This window comes from Equus caballus, chromosome 31 (genome assembly GCF_041296265.1).
Source record: "Equus caballus isolate H_3958 breed thoroughbred chromosome 31, TB-T2T, whole genome shotgun sequence".
In the NCBI taxonomy this organism is placed as follows: Eukaryota; Metazoa; Chordata; class Mammalia; order Perissodactyla; family Equidae; genus Equus; species Equus caballus.
The window spans coordinates 24,915,573-24,935,411 of record NC_091714.1 but is presented as its reverse complement, the minus strand read 5'-3'; the positions used below and the strand labels follow the sequence as shown (position 1 = coordinate 24,935,411).

The window sequence follows — 19,839 nt, the reverse complement described above, 5'->3', positions numbered from 1 at the left end:
TCCTCAGGCTCTGCAGCAATTCCTTTAGTGACCAGAGTGCTATGATCTCAGAATTTCCAAGGGCAAAACCATGGGTCTGCTTAAAGAGTGACCAAGAGGATTACTGAATGCAGCAAGCGGAGAGAGCTGCCCAGCAGTCCGCAGAGGCAGAGGAACAGACCTGAGTCCTTGTTAAGTAGTCACAGGAATCCTGGGATCACTTGAATAGAAGAACTCTGGGAAAGGCTAGATTTCTCGCCGCGTTGGTCTTGGTATTGCGTGGGTAGTAGTATCAGTTACATGGAAACATCTATTTGCATGGGATAGTGTAGCGAGATACTCCTGTGGGATTTCAAATCTAAGTTCTCCCACGTAATAATCAGAAGTCCATGAGAAAATTGCCAAGCTTCTCTCTGCCCTAGTTTGCCCGTATGCAAAATAATAATAAAAATAGTACCTCTCTTACAAGGTTATTGTGAGGACTAAGTGAGATGATACATGTGAAGTGCTTAGAAGCGTTGCTGGCATACCATAAACCCTCAGTTAAGTTTAGATATTTCTGCAAGATGAACAAAAACCCTAAAAGTATGTATGCCAAGATTTTAACACTTGATTTCTTTAGTTGACGGCTATTGAAAATTCTTATTTTCATCCGTGATCTCTTCTATATCATCTACATCTCTGACAATGAGCACATAAAATGAGCAAGTGCAATATTTTTAGGGGAGTGCATTGTCATCGTGGTGGTCTGATTAACCTAGTGAACTATTTCTGCAGGTAGATATTGTGTGGTGTGACTGGAGGGAGCCTCTAATACTGGATCATGCTCTGCATCGTAAAGGGGAAGCTGCTTCCGTTATGATACGAGGAGGAGTCTCAAAACTCACACCTCCACAATCAGGGAAAATTGAACCCTGTTGGTGCAAATTAGAAAACATTTCTGGCAAATGGCCAGTATAGGCCATCAATCGTAAAATGAGGTTGGGTTAATAATAATTGTTGATTACTTATTAAAAAACACAAATATCTCAGGGGCTGCCCTGTGGTGTAGTGGTTAAGTCCCACATGCTCCGCTTTGGTGGCCTAGGTTCATGGGTTCAGATCCCAGACCAGGACCTACACTACTCATTTGTCCTGCTGTGGTGGCAATTCACATACAAAATAGAGGAAGACTGGCACAGATGTTAGCTCAGGGCTAATCTTCCTCAGGCAAAAATAGAGGTGAATTGCAAACAGATGTTAGCTCAGGGCTAATCTTCCTTAGCAAAGAAAATAATAATAATAATAAAAAAATAAAGCAAGTATCAGTTCTAAACCACAGTTCTCTCAGAATTTCAGTAATCTGTTCAATGTCTGGTGCTGCAGCTGGTTGCTGTTGCTGCTGCGGCTGCGGCTCTGCACCCCTCCAGCTGATATGAAACGGAAGCAGCATCCCCGTAGGATGTAAGGCCACTCAATGGTTAGTTGGTGCCTCTCTCGCTGGTATCGCCATGTTTGGTGATTTAATTGCATTTCTAGAAAGTGTTTGCTTCCTATTATCCTTAAAACAGCATCATTACTGAAATCCTATATAGGCTCATGGAAAAAATAGATGTAAACACATGCAACATAAATATACCAGTGTACCAGCGTTATTTATATTCATGTATATGTATATATTCATGCAATTTTCTAGCTTTTGCTAGAAATTCATTTGTGAAATCTGCCTGAAGAAATGCAAGACATATGCATATATATTATATCTCAATTTTTTTGTGACAACTGTATTCCAAAAATAGAGATAAATTTAAATATCAGAGGCAAGGTTAAAATCATATAACCAAAGTAGCTGAGAATAGCTAAAAACAGGACTGATTATAACTATAAATGATAAAGACCTCTCTTCACTCTCTCCTTACATTATTTCCTTCAACATGTACTCAAATGTTTGGGTTGCTGCTGACACAAATTCTAATAACTCATATGATATTGAAAATCTGACACTGTGAAAATACATTGCAATGCATATGGCTTCAGGGTCTAGGTCAGTCAGAGGTTAGCTCATATGTACGGACTTTAAAGACCTGCAGCTTTTCGTTTCCCACCTGGCTGTGGTCAGGACGCTGTTTCCCACGTCTGGATGCTTGCTTAGGGCAGCATGATGAGATCTGGTGCTTTGTGTGTGTGAGCTCCTGTCCTTCAAAGTGCAGAGACAGCTTGGTTCTTAATGCACAGGCACTTTCCCTTATTGCTGGACAGTGAGAGAATAAGATATATTAATGATACCATTTCCATCCTTGTTGTTGCTATTACTATACATCATTGCTGGCGACACGAGATTCTGGTCAGTGACTGATTGCAGGGATGCACGATGGAGATGAAGCGGTGGAAGCCACTTGTCAAATTATAGTACAATTCTGTAAAAGTACAAATGATTCAAATAGATACAAAAGTTGCCAGGAGCGTGATGAGTAAACGAATAATAAAAATAAAACGACTTTCAAAACCACACAAATCTAAGAGAGTATTAGTATTATCATTATTATCATTATTTGTTTTCATTACTATTATTGATGTTATTTTTTAAAATCATGTCTTCAGAACCATAGTTAGTATGTGTAAACTTACATTTGTGCTTTCCAGAATGTCATGCAAAAGGAATCATGGGGTTTGGTGAAGGAGGAAAAGGCAGAGCACAGAGGATTTTGAGGGCAGTGAGAATTCTCTGTATGATACAATAGTGATGGACACAATACATTTGTCCAAATCAGTAGAAGGTACAACACCAAGAGCGAATCTAATATAAACCATGGGCTTTGGGTGATGACGATGTGTCAATGTAGGTTTATTGATTGTAGCAAATGTACCACTCAGGTGGGGGATGTTGATAATGGGGAGGCTGTGAATGTGTGGGGATAGCGGTATGTGGGAAATCTCTATGCCTTCCTCTCAATTTTGCTGTGGACCTAAAAGTGCTTTGAAAAAAATAAAGTCTTAACTCTTAAAAAAGTGACACAATTATAGAAATCATAGAGTATGCATCTTTCTGAGACTGTCTTCTTTCACTTAGAATGGTGCACATGAGATTCATCCATGCTGTTGGTGTGTGAATCACCTGCTCCTTCCTTTTTAACTGCTGAGTAGTATTCCAATGTCTAGATATACCACAGTTCACCCATTTGCCAGTTGAAGTCTATTTGGGTTGTTTTCAGCTTTGGTCATTGCAAAAAGAGGTACTAGAAATATTTGTGTACAAGGTTTTGTGTGCACAGAGGCTTCATTTCACTTGGGTAATACCTAAGAGTCAGATTATTGGGTTTTCCGGTGAGCATATGTTTAACTTTATATTTTCCAAAGTGACTACCATTTTGCATTCCCACAAGAAATGCATGAGATTTCCAGTTGCTCCTTACCCTACTCATCATTTATTATGGACAATTCTTTTGAATTTAGGCATTCTAATAGTTGTGTGGTGGTATCTAATTATAATTTTAATATACATTATTCTAATAAAATAAAGATGTTAGCCACTTATAATATGCACATTTGCCATTTTATGTATTTATCTTCATTGCTGAAGTGTCTGTTTAAATTTTTGCCCATTTTTGAATTGGGTTGTTTGTTTTTTGTCATTGAGTTTTGAAAGAGTTTTTATATATATTCTGGGTACAGAAATGTTACCAGTCTCATTTGCGAATGCTCCCTGAGCCTGTGGCTAGTCTGTTAATCCTCTTACTTATCAGTGTCTTTCAAAGAGCAACAGTTCTCAATTTTTACAATCAATTGATATATTCTTGAATAGAGCATACTTTTGGGGTTGTAATTCAATATTGCCTAAATCACAGTCCCAGAGGCTTTCTCCTTTGTTTTCTTCTATAAATTTCATAGTTTTTAGATTTTACGTTTGGGTCCGAGGTCAATTTTAAGCTATTTTTTTGTAAGTGCTGTGAGGAAAGGGAATGATCCATTTATTTGCACATGAGTTTCCACTTATTCCATCATCATTTGATGAAAAGACTATGTTTTCTCCACTGAATTGTCTTTGTAATATTGTCAAAAATCAACTGATGGTATATATTCTACTTCCAAAGTCTGTATTCCTCTATTTCTATCTTTTTACTGATCCTGGACTGTCTTGTTTAGTTTGTAGTAACTCTTGAAATCAGGTTTATGTCCTCAAACTCTTTTTCACAACTGTTTTGGCTATTTTATCTTCTTTGTCTTTGTTTCTACATAAATTTTAGAATTGGCTTGTTAATTTCTACAAATATAACTGGGATTTTTATTGGAACTATACTGAATTAATATAATATACATATGAGAAGTTTTTTTAGAATTGACATCTTATCCCTATTAAGTGTTCCAATTAATGTTTTCCCTGTGCCTGGCTATAGTTTTCCTCATATTTCTTACAGTTAGACTTTGGTGTCCATCTTGGGTCCATGGGATTATGTTTTTAAAATCTATTTTGGGCTTTTTACCATTATTTATCCAAATTTTTTTTATCCCATTCTCTCTCATTCTTCTCTGTCAATATCTCTAATTATACACATGTTGAGCTGCTGGAATAGTTCACTGATTTTGTGTTCATTTTTCTTTTCATCTCTCTTTCTGTGTTGCCTTTTGGGTAATTTTTGCTGCAATATCTTCAAGTTCACTAATTTTTTCTTCTGCAGTATCTATTCTACAATGAATCTCATCAAGTGTATGTTTGTTGTTTTTGTTTTTTTGTGTTTTTGGTGAGGAAGATTGGTGCTGTGTTAACATCTGTTGCCAGTCTTCCTCTTTTTGCTTGAGGAAGATTGTCCCTGAGCTAACATCCATACCAATCTTCCCCTATTTTTGATATGTGGGATGCCACCACAGCATGGCTTGATGAGCCGTGCATATGTCAGTGCCCAGGATTCAAACAGTCCAACCTTGGGCCACTGAAGCAGAGGATGTGAACTTTGCTGTGCCACTGGGCCAGCCCCCAGTGTCTGTTTTTAAAATCTTTTTTTTTTTTTTTGGAAGATTAGCAGCTGAGCTAACATCTGTTTCCAATCATATATTTTTTTTTTCCTCTTCTTCTCTCCAAAGCCCCCCACGACGTAGTTGTATATTCTAGTTCCAGGTCCTTCTAGTTGTTCTATGTGGGACACCACCTCAGCGTGGCCTGATGTGTCATGCTAGGTCTGCGCCCAGGATCCGAACCGGTGAGACCCTGGGCCAGCAAAGTGGAGTGTGTGACGTTAACCACATGGCCATGGGGCTGGCTCATAAAATCTTAACTATTGTATTTTCATATCTAGAAGTTTTATTTGAGTTTTTTAAGACGATCTTTCATGTTTCTTCCCAATATCGTCATGTTTTCTTGGACTATAGTCAAAATAACTATAATTATTGAGTTTTATATGACTTGCTATTTGATAGAACTAGTGCTTCTTTATTGCTCTTTATTATAATTTTACTCTTTATTATAATTTATAATAAATTCCTTTTATTAGAATTTTACTTTATTACTCTTTATAATTTTAATTTATTATTTATTTTTATAAAAAATTTACTATAAACTTATATATTTCTTAAGAAACGTGTTATTTTCATTGAAATTACTAATAGTTGTATAAAGTTAGATATGTTCAACATTTTAAGTTGTTGAATTCTCCTGTCCAAAACCATTGGTGTCAATTTTCATTTGTTTCTTTGTTTTGTGTCTCTAAATAATTAAAGATTTTCTTCATATAGATCTTTTTCATTTACTCATAAGTTTATTCTTAAATATTTTACTTTCTTTGTTACCATTTGGTTGAATTGTTTCTGTTTCTGTATGTTTCCTGTTCCTTGGTATTTCTGTATCTGGGCTTATCTGGAAGTACAACCATCTGCCTGAGACAGGAATTTGAGATATTAGGCACTTGTGTTTACCAGCTAGCATTTATTCAATACTTAATGTGCCCTAATAACTATGCTAAAATTTTAGCTTGCAATATCTTATTTAATCCTTCAAACAATCCTTTGATGATAAAACCTAGTTCTAGAGAGGTTTAGTGTTTAGCATATGGTCCCACACCCAGGACATGGTACAGCCAGGACTTGGGCCCAAGTCATTTTCATTGCACACTACTTTATTGAGGGCCTTCTCTATGTGAGGAATTACTCAAAGGTGTGGGGATACAACCTTGTATCCTTATGGATCTTACATTCTAGTGGATTTTGGAGCCTGTTTTCTCAACTCATATACCATATTAGTTCTATCTCTGAATGTCTTTTGCATCACTAGGAAAGAAATCTAAATTCTTCCATGTTTCTTGTTTAAGTACTTCCCGGAAAATGGTTCCTTAGCACTTAAAAAATGCTTCCTCCGTTATTGTTTCCTGTCTTCCATGACAATTTCTTCTTCCAGTGCAATTCAAATGTCTTCATAAAATAAAATAAAGCCTACCTCACAAGAATGTTTCAGTTTAGCTGTTTAACAGTCCTTGTCTATTATATGTATTTCGACATCAATGGGTGTAGTCTGATTCAATTCTGGCACTAACCACTCAGAGTTAGTGTATACATCACAAGTTAAACATCACAGTTCCAAAAAAGACTGTTCCCACTTTAGATATCAGGTGCTAGTGGGGTTCCCACCCCCACTTCTGACCAACTGGCTAAAAATCTTAGGGGTTCCCAAGACCGCTCAGCCTTGATAATCTGCTAGAGTGATGCACAGAACTCTGAAAGACACTATACCCATGAGTGCATTTCTGCTATAAAGGATACAAGTCTGGGACAGCCAAATGAAGAGACACATAGAGCAAGGTCTGAGGGTTCTCAATCAGGGCATGTTACTCTCCTAGAACATCAGCGTGTTCACCGACTTAGAATGTACTCTGAGCTTCGGTGTCCACAGTTGTAATTGGGATTTCATTACATAGGCATGACTGATTAAGGCAGTTGGGCTGGCTCAAAATCCCAACAGGCTACTAATCCCTTGGTTGGTCTTTCTGGTGACCGGCCCCATCTTGAAGCTGTGTAGAGGCCTACTATGAGTCTCCTCATTAGCATAAACTCAGGTGTGATCTAAATGGCTCATGAATAATGAAAACACTCCTAACACTCTGAAAATGCCAGAAGTTTGAGAAGTGCCTTCCAAGAACCAGAAACAAAGGCCAGTCAAATTCTTTATTACACAATAACGTCCTACCACCAGCATTTATAAAGCGCTTGGTGTGGTTAAATATTTAAATTATAAGAGAGTTAACAGAATCAGTTTCCAAAAGCTTTTCAGTGAGATTTATTAATACAATGAGGTATAAAGTAGTAAAGTGTTTGTTGTCTTCTTTAAACTTTGAGAATATCAGAAATCTCAAAGGAAGGAAGTCCTATATCCACCAAAGAAATAGAGGCTTAATTTAGTAGTTTTATTAATTCCAGCAAAGTGTGGTCCAAAGTTCCTAGGAAGAATCTGCAAAGAGAGAAGAACAAGGCAAGGTACAGACAGCGAAAGCACACATAGCTTAACATTAACCTCATGGAGCTGCCCTCATATCGAAAACGATGATATGTGGTGGCCTTGAGTGCCTTACATAGTTGCTAATGACCAAAAACAAATGAACAAAGAAAAACCTTTGGTTTACTTCCTGTCTAAGGTCTTAACTTCTATGTGGAGAAGCTACCTATGATTTTACAGGACTTTATGTTTTTTCTAGAGCAAGAGTCCTATGTATGCATTTCTTTGAAGTGGCATGTATTATAATCAAGAAGAATGATAGTTGAGGAGATATTTTCTAATATAGTTAAATTGAAATTCCTTCTTTCAGAGCTATATTTCCTCACTTAGAAATTCAGTCTCTGTAAATTCTATTTTAGGAGTTTTACAAATAAATTATGATAACTTAATATGTTCCTTTGCTGATAAATGCTCATGGGAAGTATTAAAAATAAATGCAGCTCTAACAGCACCGACTCTAAGACTCATATCAAAGAGAATCTCCAAGGCAGCCCTCTCTGGTATCTGACATGCAATTGCCTGTTGAGCATATGTTTTGTTTTCAAATTCCTACATTAATGGTTTTTGTGTAAGCCTGAAACATATTTTGATTTTCCTCTAAATTCACAGGAAAAGTTGCGGTATTCTTAGCATTCTATTCCTTCCAGAAAACAAAATCTTCCCCAGACATTCCTTCCTGAATGTTGTTTGATATAGTTACAATGATGTTATTTCCCAGGACTTACTCTGTCAGAAACAAAAATGTGTGGTTCTAATTCCCAAGAAGTCACACTGAAAGTGCACTTGAGTGAATCAAATTAATTATGAAAATAAACACACATGGGAAACTGAACAGTGAACATGGTTAACTGATTTTTTTTTAATTTAATGGATTTATCTATGAATTATGTAGTATCCACTACCAGTGTTCAGAAGAATCTTCTTCCCTGTTTTTTATGGGCATATAATATCTAGTGATCAAAAATTCTACCTGGATTATATTTCCTTAATTTTAAAATGAATTAATCTCATTCTATTTCTGTACATAAAATTTGTTTCATCAATATGTCTGAAAATAAGGTCAGGCTAACTTGCCTAATAGTTAATGTACTGCATTACTGAAAATGTTGCAGGAAAATACCATGCTTAAGAATAGGAATACATTCAGACGCTCCATCATAGGTGCCACGGATGTTTCAGTCGTTTGTGAAGGGTTCTGTTGTAGTCAACTGGATAAAAAGATAGTCATTTCTCTTTAATGTAATTTTGCAGCTCTCATAAAAGAAAATATCTCTGTTAAATTTAATTGTTCATCTCTGATCTGTGCAAACTGAAGTAAAACCTACAAGATAAAAACACAAGCAAACTTGTATGCATGCATGTGTGCACATGCACACATACTCAAAACAACAATTTGATGTGGGGGGAGTAAGTAGATTTTTCACCCCTCAACAATATACTCATAAACAAAGGCTGTGGGAACAGCTTGTTTCTCTTGAATCGAATTTCTATTTTTAAATCTTCCTTCACGTGGATCATATGATGTTCGTGAACTCTAAGATTGTCCTGACTTATTGCCTCACTGATAATTTAATTGGAGCCATTTCTATTTTTAGGCAATAGCTTAGTCATGTATTTCGGATTCTACTATGCTTCAGGAAAGTGTTTGTTTCATGGTAAAATGATCTGAGCTAAGTAAACCATTTTGATCTTATGTGGGTGGATTTTTCTTTCATACAATCAATATTTTCATTGCAAAATCATGGGATTTTTCTAAAGTCTTTTTAACGTTGTTTAAATGTATTTCTGTGTTATCACAAAAATTCATTGTTATCTAAAGTATGTTACAGTAAATACAGGAATAGGTTAAGGATAAGTGTAGGAAAAGATAAAAGACATTTTAGCAAATGAATCAGATCAATTTTTCATTGTTCCAAATTTACAATGACAGGCCTTTAAGACAGACAAAATGATATCATCTGTGTTATGCACTTGCTTCTTTAAAAAGTTAGCTGTTCCTATATAGGGAACTGAAATTTCTAACTAATCATGTATTTGGAGAATTTAGCTTTATGCATCTGATATAATCTTTTAAACCTCTGAAAATCAAGTATTTTTGTTTGTTGTAGGTAAGAAGCTGATGACTTCGTTGGCACTGGTGTCCGGCTGCAGACGGAGGAAGCAATTACGTTGAGAAACAGGATGACGCCACTGAGGTACACCAGGTTACGCCTCGTTCTGAGTTTTCAGTCTGTGACACAGGCATGCACAGGTTCAATACGAGTGATAACTATCACTTGAAACTTTGTGGTAAACTGATAATAGCACAAAACTTCACAGGATTGAGGACAGAACTAGAGGTTCTGTCATCCACCTACCCCTATAAATGTGCACATGACGAATTCAATTTTTATTTAATACCTACATCCACTGGTGCAATCAGTATACCAGGAGGCAGTCAACTGTTGAAATTATGAAGCATCTCTCACCCACATCCCTCCGCCTACACATGTACACATTTGCAGAAACAGTTCTTTCAAATTTTATAAGAAAATCGTTTAGTAGGTCTTCTGAACAGACGTTTTAAGATTAATGAATCTTGAGTGTCTATTAGACATCACTATTGTAAAAGAATTAAAGTGACAGATTTTTCTATTCTTCCCTGGTTTTCATAGAGTCACTATATAGTATAAAACAAGACTGAATATATTTGCATAATTTTGTAAAGAGAAAGAACAGACATGGAAAGCAATTATTATGATATAAATTATTCTTTTCATTCTACACATTAATCATTGACTTGAACAGTGTACTGGACCTGTTAGTCACTTTTGTTTTCCTGTATTAAGACTCATGCGAACATTATAGCACAGTAAACAAATTAACTGAGTGCTATTCAATTTGACCATATATCCAGAGACTTCAGAGTTCTTTAGCCCAGGGACTTCTAGTAATTTATTTTATGACTAGAAGTTCCTCAGCGTAGTGACTTCTTTTAATTCATGACTGCAGTTTAATCAATATTTTTGAGCTGCAGTAGGATAGATTTTTTTGGAGTTTGAGAATCTCATGAAGAAAATCTTATTCCATTACTGGAACATTTGGCTCCTTCCTTTATAACCACATTCTTCAGGTCAGAATTTTTTTCTACCTTGTAAAAATATAGCAGCAAAGTCTTCGATGTATATTCTTGGCAGACTTCGCAGATTTCATCTGTAAGGACCCTGCCTTTGTGGACGAATTGTGTAGAATGAGTACCTAAATATGCAGATTGAATAGCTCTGAAGAAAACACAGCCTGATTCAACATAGCTTTGCCTTTTGAATTGCACAAAGTGAGGGGGGTGGTGTTTTAGTTAGTTTGAGCTACTATAACAAAGTACCATAGACTGAGTGGCTTATAAACAACAGAAATTTATTTCTAACAATTTCGGAGGCTGGGAAGTCCAAGATCAAGGTGCTGGCAGATTTGGTGTCTGGTGAGAGCCCCCTTCCTGGTTCATAGACGGCCGTCTTCTCACTGTGACCTCACATGGCAGAAGGGAGGAGAGGGCCTTTCTCATAAGGGCACTGATCCCATTCATGAGGGCTCCACCCTCATGATCCTATCACCTCCCAAAGGCCCCACCTCCAAATGCCATCACCTTGGGGATTAGGTTTCAACATACGAATTTGGAGAGACACATCCATCACTTTCTTCTTTTGTATTTACATATTATCTATAATAACCATTCTATATAATGAAAGTAAGAACAACGTTAAATTTCACAGCATCTCAATCATTGATAATGTGATTTGCTAATGCAATGGGCTGTGGCATGGATTGAATTTGTTTCTGTTGTTATAATTCCATGCCAATTCTCTATGACTTAGGCAAACATATAAAATGTGAGTAAGAGTGGTATTATTTATTATTCTGGAGGTAAATTCTAATGTATATTAATTTATATATTTTAAAGTATATATTGTTTTCCTTAGTCATACAGAGATTTTAGTCAGGACCCATTTCCTTAGTAAGGTTTTTTTAAATTTGCTCTTTCCAAATTCTTATACATCACTTTTATTATTTTATTAAAGTTTAAGGCATGAAAGTAATGCTGCTGTATCTTTTCAAGTCAGAACATAGAGCACAAACCCCAACAAACCTTCCTCCTCCAAAAACCAAATCAAACCAAACATTTTCATCCCCTAAATTCTTAAAGTCCTTTGAGGAGATATATCAGAAAGATGAAGAAAGCACTGACTAAATCAGGCAAAACTACCTGATTTGAATTTTGCAAATAGTAAATTTTATTGAAGATCAGAGATGGAAAATATATTTAGGAAAAGTGTCTGGGAGTCAGGAGAAGGAGGATGAAAATTAGCAAAGTGGATGAAAACATAGTTTTAAAATCTAGAGATCTGTCCAAAAAGGCCATGCCATAAGGAAGTATAAGAGTGACACTAAAGTATGTGCTAAAGGCTTGAAGAAGAAATTGTCTCTATTCCCATAGGGCAGAGACAGGGGTAAGACCTAGTTGACTGGAGAAAACCAAATTATTGTTAAGAACAATAGTGACAATAGCAATGATTATCACATTATTAATTCTTCTTCATAATTTTATATATAAATACTCTATTCTTTTGAAGCAGACTGTTTTGCACTTTCCTATTTTGCTTGGACACTTCCACTTTCTCTTTCCACCCAAATCACTCCCACCCTGCCTATAACCCACGTCACCATCCTCATCAGTATATGTTCTTGTGTCCCTCTATTTTCATAGTATACAGATACACCTAAATATACTTTCATATATACAAATACAGTGCTTTCTTTATTTTTGTAACAGAAGATAATATTAGACTTACTTTTCTGCATCTTGATTTTCTTAGTCAACAATACTATGTAGAAATGCTGTCATCTGATGTATGTAACCCTAATTAATATATTTTAATGACTTCTTAATACTCTATTTTTATATGTTCCACCATTTCTTCAATGATTCCCCACTGACTGGAGATTCATTTTGTCCCTTCTTTCTTCCCCCTATAAATAACATCATGATAGAAATCTTTGTATATATATTTTTATGTTCTATGGCTTTATTTCTATGGGACAGACCCACAGTTGCAGAATTACTGGATTGAAGGCATATGTATTAATTATTTTTAATGAATTCTAATAGAGGCTTAAACATATCACTTCCCAATATATCTCACATCCCAATCAGCAATAGATGTTGTTCTTGTTTTTAAATGTTGCCCCTTTAATGAGTATAATTAAAGTAGGTGTTTAACTTTTCCTTTTCAGTTTATATTTGTATTATAGATATAAATCCTTAATCTGTCATCTGTATTATGAATCTGTTTTTTGAATTCAAATTTTATCTATTGACATTAGTTAAGGTAACTTTTGGTATGAAATTTTAGAAATTTGTTGCCCATACATAGTCTCCTAGATTTCCAGTCTTAGTTAAAAATATTAGCTCTTATCTAGATTGTAAGTTCTTCTCATAAAACGTCTTGCAATTTTTTTAAATAAAAAACTAGATTTTAATGTTGTTTCTGAAATTTTCACTTATTATACTAACATATAAATCTGAGTAAATCATTACCATGTTTAGCCTTAGTTTCATCACTTGTAAAATAGAGAAGATGACAACATCTCAGTGATACTATAAAAATCATTTTATTATAAAGGTCATATCTTACAATATATGAAAACATACCATATAATAGACTATAAACACTACTGTGTAAATGCTGGTTATTTTAATAATGTAATGGGAAGATAATCAGGAATCATAAATAAGCAACTTTGAAAGATGTTTTTTTCAATTTTTATGCAAAAGCTATTAAATTATAGTATGATTTCAGAAGGCAATTTAGTGCCTCATATATTTGCTGATCAACTTGGATCTTGCAGCCTAAGGATTTATGTTTTGTTTAAGTTGTTATAAAGTTATAACTTTAAAATCCAGTTTACTTTATATGAATTTATGACCTCATTTAAAAATATTCTAAGCCCCTTCAGTGTTCTCAGGCAGTGGTGAGTTTCATGAGTTAATGATACATCAGCTGAAGAAGAATTTCCTGTTTCTGTTTTGGGCACTCTGCTGTTTTGCAGTATGCCTAATTTTATGAGAAAGCTGCATGGAAAAAAAAAGTGACAGTGCAAGACTATGCACCAAAATACCTTTGGGATAAACTATCTAGCTTATAAATAATTAAAATGTTTTCTTTCAGGAAGCAAATATTTAAGAGGAGAGTCAAGCAAAGGCTTGTTTGAATGAATAAATAAAGATCAATGCTTTCAGTCATAAAACCAGCAATGCTCTTCTGTTACTGCTTAGAGTTCACTTCATTCATGGTTTCTTCCTGACTGATCAAAATCATAAAAAAATCTACAAAAATTACCCTTGTTGTGAAGGCTTAGTCTTCTTAGAATGATAGTTATAATTTGGCATCAACCTACTCAGTCTTCAACTACCTGGTTGCCTCTTGCCTGAGTTCCCAAGGATCAAATCCCCACAGGGATTCTTCAGCCCCACACCAGATGCAGCCCATTCCAGGGCCTGGAGTTCCTTTTTCCTCCCTTCTTTGCTTGAACATTCCTTTTCTTTTTTTTTCTGATCCCTTATGCAATGTGGGCCACTCTATGACACCTTCAAGACTTCCCTATTCTTAACTCTGACTCATTTTCTCTTTTTTCTATGCTTCTTTGCCTTTTATATTTAGCTAAGTTATAGCCTTTAGGTCTGTCAGGTGAACAACAATTTTTTTAGTTTTAGAAGTAAAATTTGTGCAGGCAATTTTTCTTCTCAGTGAGTGAACTTTATACAGAAGCAGAGACACATATAGAAAGAAATAAAAATAGAGAAATCTTAATACCCTTTCGTTTTCCTCTGCAAACCTGTGGGATGAAAAGGAAAACTTTCAAGTCAAAGAGGAGAGTTAAGATGTCAGTTGTTGCACAGCAGGGGAGCAAGCACAGCTAAGAGGCAGGGTGTGCTCTTCTGATGGATGTTCTGGAGAAAGATGGAATCTTTTCCTCAAGCGAAAGCAGCACTTCAGCTTCTGTCTGGAGAGCTCAGAACGCACAATAGCAGCAACATGGCCAAGCATGAGACCTGTTTTTTCGGACTACCCTGGAAAGAGGCCTTAACTAACCTTCTCTCCCCTAAGAGTCGGACTCTTATTGAAAGTGATCAGACTGGCAGAGGCCAGACCACCTGCTTGCTTCAAGGGAGTCTAGAGGGGGGCCCAGAAATTTACATTTTGAGATTCTCCAAGGAAAAATACCAATTCTTTTAAAAGTCAAAATTAAAGCCAAAACATGCTTACATTTTGAACCATCAATAAAGAAATCTACCTCCAAACTATACTATTACAAGTAAGTTTCATGAGCTATTCAGATTTTATCGACTTTAGAAGACATTCTCAAGATTAAAGAAAATTATTTTACTAAGCAATATTTCTTGAATTTAAAAGGGTCTCAGAGAAAGAGGATATTCTGGGGCACTTTAGCAAAACACCTTCTTGTTCTGTATTTTAAATTATTTATTTGGTTGTACATTTCCTCCACTAAACCAGGAGCTCCTTGAGGTCAGTGGAATGGAATGAAAAACACATGGACTTTGGTGTGATTTGACCATGTGTTTAACTACTGGCTATGTGACCTTGGGCAAGTTATTTAACTTTCTGAGCTTTGTTTTTGTTTAATCTGTGAAACCTCCTGGAAATTGTTCTGCATAAACCTGCCGCATATGAGACATATGGTACGTATTTGTGGAGTGAATTAATGAAATAGTTAATTCACTAATGGTTCTATATATGAAAGGATTTTCAATGCTATTTATTAGTGCATGTGTGATGGTGAGTATAAATGGGCTACATTTAAATGTAAGATGTGCTGTATAGAATCATGATGATAGAGCTGAAGGCTGTTTAGAAATAATTCCAGGCCAGTTAATCTCAATAGCGAAGGAGAGAGGGCATTTCTGAAACATCTAATTCTGTAGATGCTAAATTGTCTCCAGACGGGATCCTGTTAGGTTTGGAATTTTGTTACAAGTCATACTAAAGTACTTACTTCTCTGTTCTTATACTGTATTGTAATATTTTGAATTGTTTCTCTTATGGTCTCTACCCAAATTAAGAACCAATTTTTCAGTCACATAACTCCATCAGCAAAGGACTAAACCAGTCCAAGTTTCCATGACGTTTTAGGGCCAGCTGGGTCTATCTCTGGGCCTGTGACATACCATGTTCTCCCCTAAAGCTTATGCTTGGGAAATGCCAGAGTTAGAAAGATGAGACGTGGTCACAGGAGGAATTAAAGTGGAGTTGAGAAACAAAATGAAGAGAATTCATTACCTTTGGAAGTAAATTTTCTCTCATTTGAAAGTAATGTCTGTGCTTGTTCAATCTTCAGTGTGTTAATGAGTCACAAGATAGAGGAATCCAGATATGTGGGGTAACTTCAGACCTTGGGTGTTTTACAGTCAGCTGGTGTCTGTATGGTGATTAATTAAAAAAAAAAAAAAAGAACTAACTTCAAGCTGGGAAGATCTGTTTGCTGACAGAAGCTTGTGGAAAGCGACTGACTTAAAAGGAGCTACTTGTTTGAAGCAAGAAAAAGTAGCTATAAAGACAAATATTGTCAGAGTGCAAGGCCTGTGGTTAAGCTCAGATGAATGAACACATCACTTTTGCAATCATGGGAAGAGTAAGCATAGGGAGACTAAGCAGTTCTGTCTGAGAAGTAGAAAAAGGAATTATTTGTGGAAGGTTCATGAAATAGAGTGAGTGCTTTTAGTGAAATTTTTATTACAAAGATGGATTTAACTTTTAAATATAAAAATGTCCCCTTCTACCAGTTCTGTTTTGTCCCATCAGCAGACCTGGGTGTAGCATTTTAATAGTCAAGAACTTGGTGTTTACCCCCAAACTCCACCAAGTGGGATAGCTGCAGAGAGTAATCAAGATTTCGTGTAGATTGCGATACTTTGATGCAGAGTGTCACATTTGGTCACTGATTCTGATACATGGGTGTCATATGCAGATTTTCTTATCTTAGTTTTGTGAATAGTAAAATTCTCTTGGGACAGAAAAAGCTCGCTCATACACACACACAATTCTATCTGGATGTTCTCCAAAATGCCTACACTAAATCCTCCTATTTTAAAATTTGACCCATACTCATTTTGATATATAGAAAGTTGTCAAGGCAATTAACTGAAACCAATTTGATTTTTAAATTTTCCTATCTGACATTATACAAGGAGAGCTGCCTTTTTATTAAACATAAAACTTCACTATTTCTTTAGATCTGATGATAAATGATATATCACTGAGGGAAAGTGTCATGATTTTTTTTTACATTACAAAATTGGATGAAATTTGAACTTTTATTCCTAAAAATAAAATGATTAGATTATAATAATTGTCTCATAAATTTTAGATAAGATTCTCAAATGGCAAATCTGTCATTGTCTGATACATAGCCCCCAAATCCTTTTATGGAACAATTAGGAAGCTGAAACTCCATCTACTTTTTTTTTCATTATGTCATCTTGCCTGGCATGAAAATTGAAAGAGCACTGAATATCTGAATATAGTACTCTATGTTAGAAACAGCACTGAAACGGAAATTAGGAGAGTCATGTTCTAGTCCCTCCAGGACTAGACAAACAGCTGCAAAACTTGGGCAAATCACTTAACATCTATGTACTTTTATCACTTGTAAAATAAAGAGGTTGGATTAAATGATTCATTCTAGATCTAAAACCAAGTCATCTTTTATCACCTAGGCCAGATTCCTAGGCATCAAACTCAGGAAGCTGGGAATCATTCTAGATGCCACATCCGATATACCACTACGATCTATGGATGCTCTTCCCATTGCCTCTTGGTTTTCAGCTAATTGATACAGACCTTCATCTCTTGCTGCACAGTTGGAATAGTCCTTTCCTTGCTTTTTGTCTGGTTCCTGTGTTGCTGACCTCCAGTATCTCTTTTGCTGTGCAACTGGGGAGATCTTTCTAAAACAGAAAGCTAATGATGACACTACCTTATTGAAAATAATTTAGCAGGTCCACCTAAATCCTTTGCATGCTGGTCAAGGCCCTTCATAATTAGCTTTCCCTTTGCCTCTCTTTCTAGCCTCAATTCTCCCCACAATATTAGTCCATTACTGAATCATCTTAAGCTTCTTTCCACTGAATGCATCACTTTACAGTTTTCTGAAGGCACCAAGGAGGGTAGATGTTAACATATTTGTTCAAGTTGCTTTCACTCTCTGGGCTACTCTGCTTTCTGAGGTGAATCCTAGTGAACTATTTCCCTTCAGGGTGCTCTTAAGCATCAGTCTACTCAGAGGGCATTCTTGCTCTTTTCGTCACTCCACATAACCTCTTTAAAGCAGAATTGAATACTCTGTTGTGACTACTGCCTGTGCTTATCTCACAGCACCTATTTCATTTTATTGCTATATGTAGTTATGTGTACCTATAAATGTGTTTATCCTAGTTTCACTTTTATTCTCAAATCTTTGAGAATTAGAGCTAATGTGTTCGACATTTACATTAAAATTTATGAGAATTACCTTTGCAAAGGTAACCTACTCTTTAATTTATAGACAGCCTTTGAAGGCCATGAATTTATTGACATTTTATTGAATGCATTTTTAATAAAGAGAGAAAATAGTTATATGATTTTAATATCGGAATCTGAAAATATTAGTTAAAATGAACACGTGATGTGTATCCAGTGATTTGAAGAATTAGCGTTTCTAATTTGTTTATCTCAATGATCTGGTGTTGTAAAACTTGAGATAAATATGGGTTTGTTCTGGCACAGATTAAGAAAAGGGCTGATTTTTCATATGAAACTTTTTGAAATTCCTTTATTAGATATTAGTATAATAAGAGATCTAATGTCTCCTTGACTACTACAATGTGCTTACAAGAACCAGTTATATATGTGCTAATTTTACAATAAAATTAATTTCTCACATATTCTTTCTTATGATCCTAGACTTAAACTATCTTCGTTTTTTCTCTCTTTTTTTCCGTTTAAACATTATTAAGGAACATCTCAGCCACTCACTGTATTAGGACCTTGATAATGAAGCATAAACATACAAACACACTCACGTGCACACACACACATGCACACAAAAACCTGACTTTCTAGAAGTTTATATTTTAAGAAGGAGAAAAGAATAACGAAACATTTATTGTGATATTATAACTATTACAATATCAGAAGAAGATGCCAAAGTCTCCTTTTTGTGGAAATATTTTTGCAGAATTTTTAAGGCTAGTGTAATTCACCAGGCAGACAAAAAGAAGGCATTTCTGGTGGAGGAAGCTATAGATACAAAAATTCGAATGTAAGCGAATACTGCTTTCAACTTGTTCAAAGTACAGAGCTTGTTTTTGGGGAGTGATAGAACTTGAGGCAGAAGAGCTGGTCATGGTGAGTTTCTGAAGACCCTTGCTGCTATGCTAAGAAGGATTAGAGCCTGACAGTTTACAGGAAAAAGGAGTCATTGAGAACGTACTGATATGGAAGGGACATGTCAAATGTGCCTTTTAAAATGGTTACCTTGTCTGTAGCTTGGTATGGAAACTAAAGAAATGAAGGATAATTAAGGGACTCCTTCATTAATTCAAGTGAAGTTTGGTGAAGCTTACATTAAGACAGTGCTGATGGGAAAGAAGAGGGTAGGGGCACCCAAGGGATTTTTTTAAGAGGTAAAAATAGGATTTAGTGATTCATTGGATGTGTAAGAGTATAAGATAAAATACTCATTTTGGTCTAGGCAAACTCTGTGCATGTTGATGCCTATAAGGAAGCAATAGTAAAAAGAAAAAAAAATTGAAGGAAGAAGAGTTTGGTTTTTTTATGCTAGGTTTGGAATGCCATTAAGACATATAAGTTATATTCTGAAGAAAATAAGAAGTACAGATCTGTTTAAGTTAATATGCTATTTGTCTTAGTTTAATAGAAAATCTACAGTGTGTGGCTTAACCCCACAATGGCTTATTTTCCTTCTATGACAGTAAATCCAAGGATGAGACAGGGCTGTCATTGCTCTGCTACTCGATAATGTCAGGAAACACATTTCTTTCACTGTCTTGGTTTCTTTCTCATTCTGGTCTCCCAATGGTTACAAGATGGCTGCTCCATCTCTACTCTACACTCACATTCTAAGCAAGATGAAGAAGGATGGAAGGACAATGATAAAATCAGGAAGAAAATCTTATCAAAAACTCCTCAGAAACGACAGAATTTCTGAAATAGTTGCATGAAGAGTTCTGCCGCCGCACTCTCCAACAAAACCACCAAAACTGGTGATAATTATTTCTTTAAAAACCTCAATCATTTGAAGTCTCCAGAAATTATCTTAACGGTAAGCTGCAAATTTTTCTTGAATTATTT

At 35.6% G+C, this 19,839-nt stretch overlaps 1 long non-coding RNA gene across 3 annotated transcripts in view; it reads left to right on the top strand.

The window, feature by feature from the left end:
• Positions 1–19,839, top strand: part of LOC111771418 (uncharacterized) — a 165,000-nt gene that overhangs the window by 97,492 nt on the left and 47,669 nt on the right. For all 3 annotated transcript variants that reach the window (XR_011434402.1, XR_011434400.1, XR_011434401.1), the window contains exon 4: positions 9,544–9,630. This is a non-coding gene — a long non-coding RNA (uncharacterized lncRNA). The remainder of the gene's footprint in view (positions 1–9,543; positions 9,631–19,839) is intronic.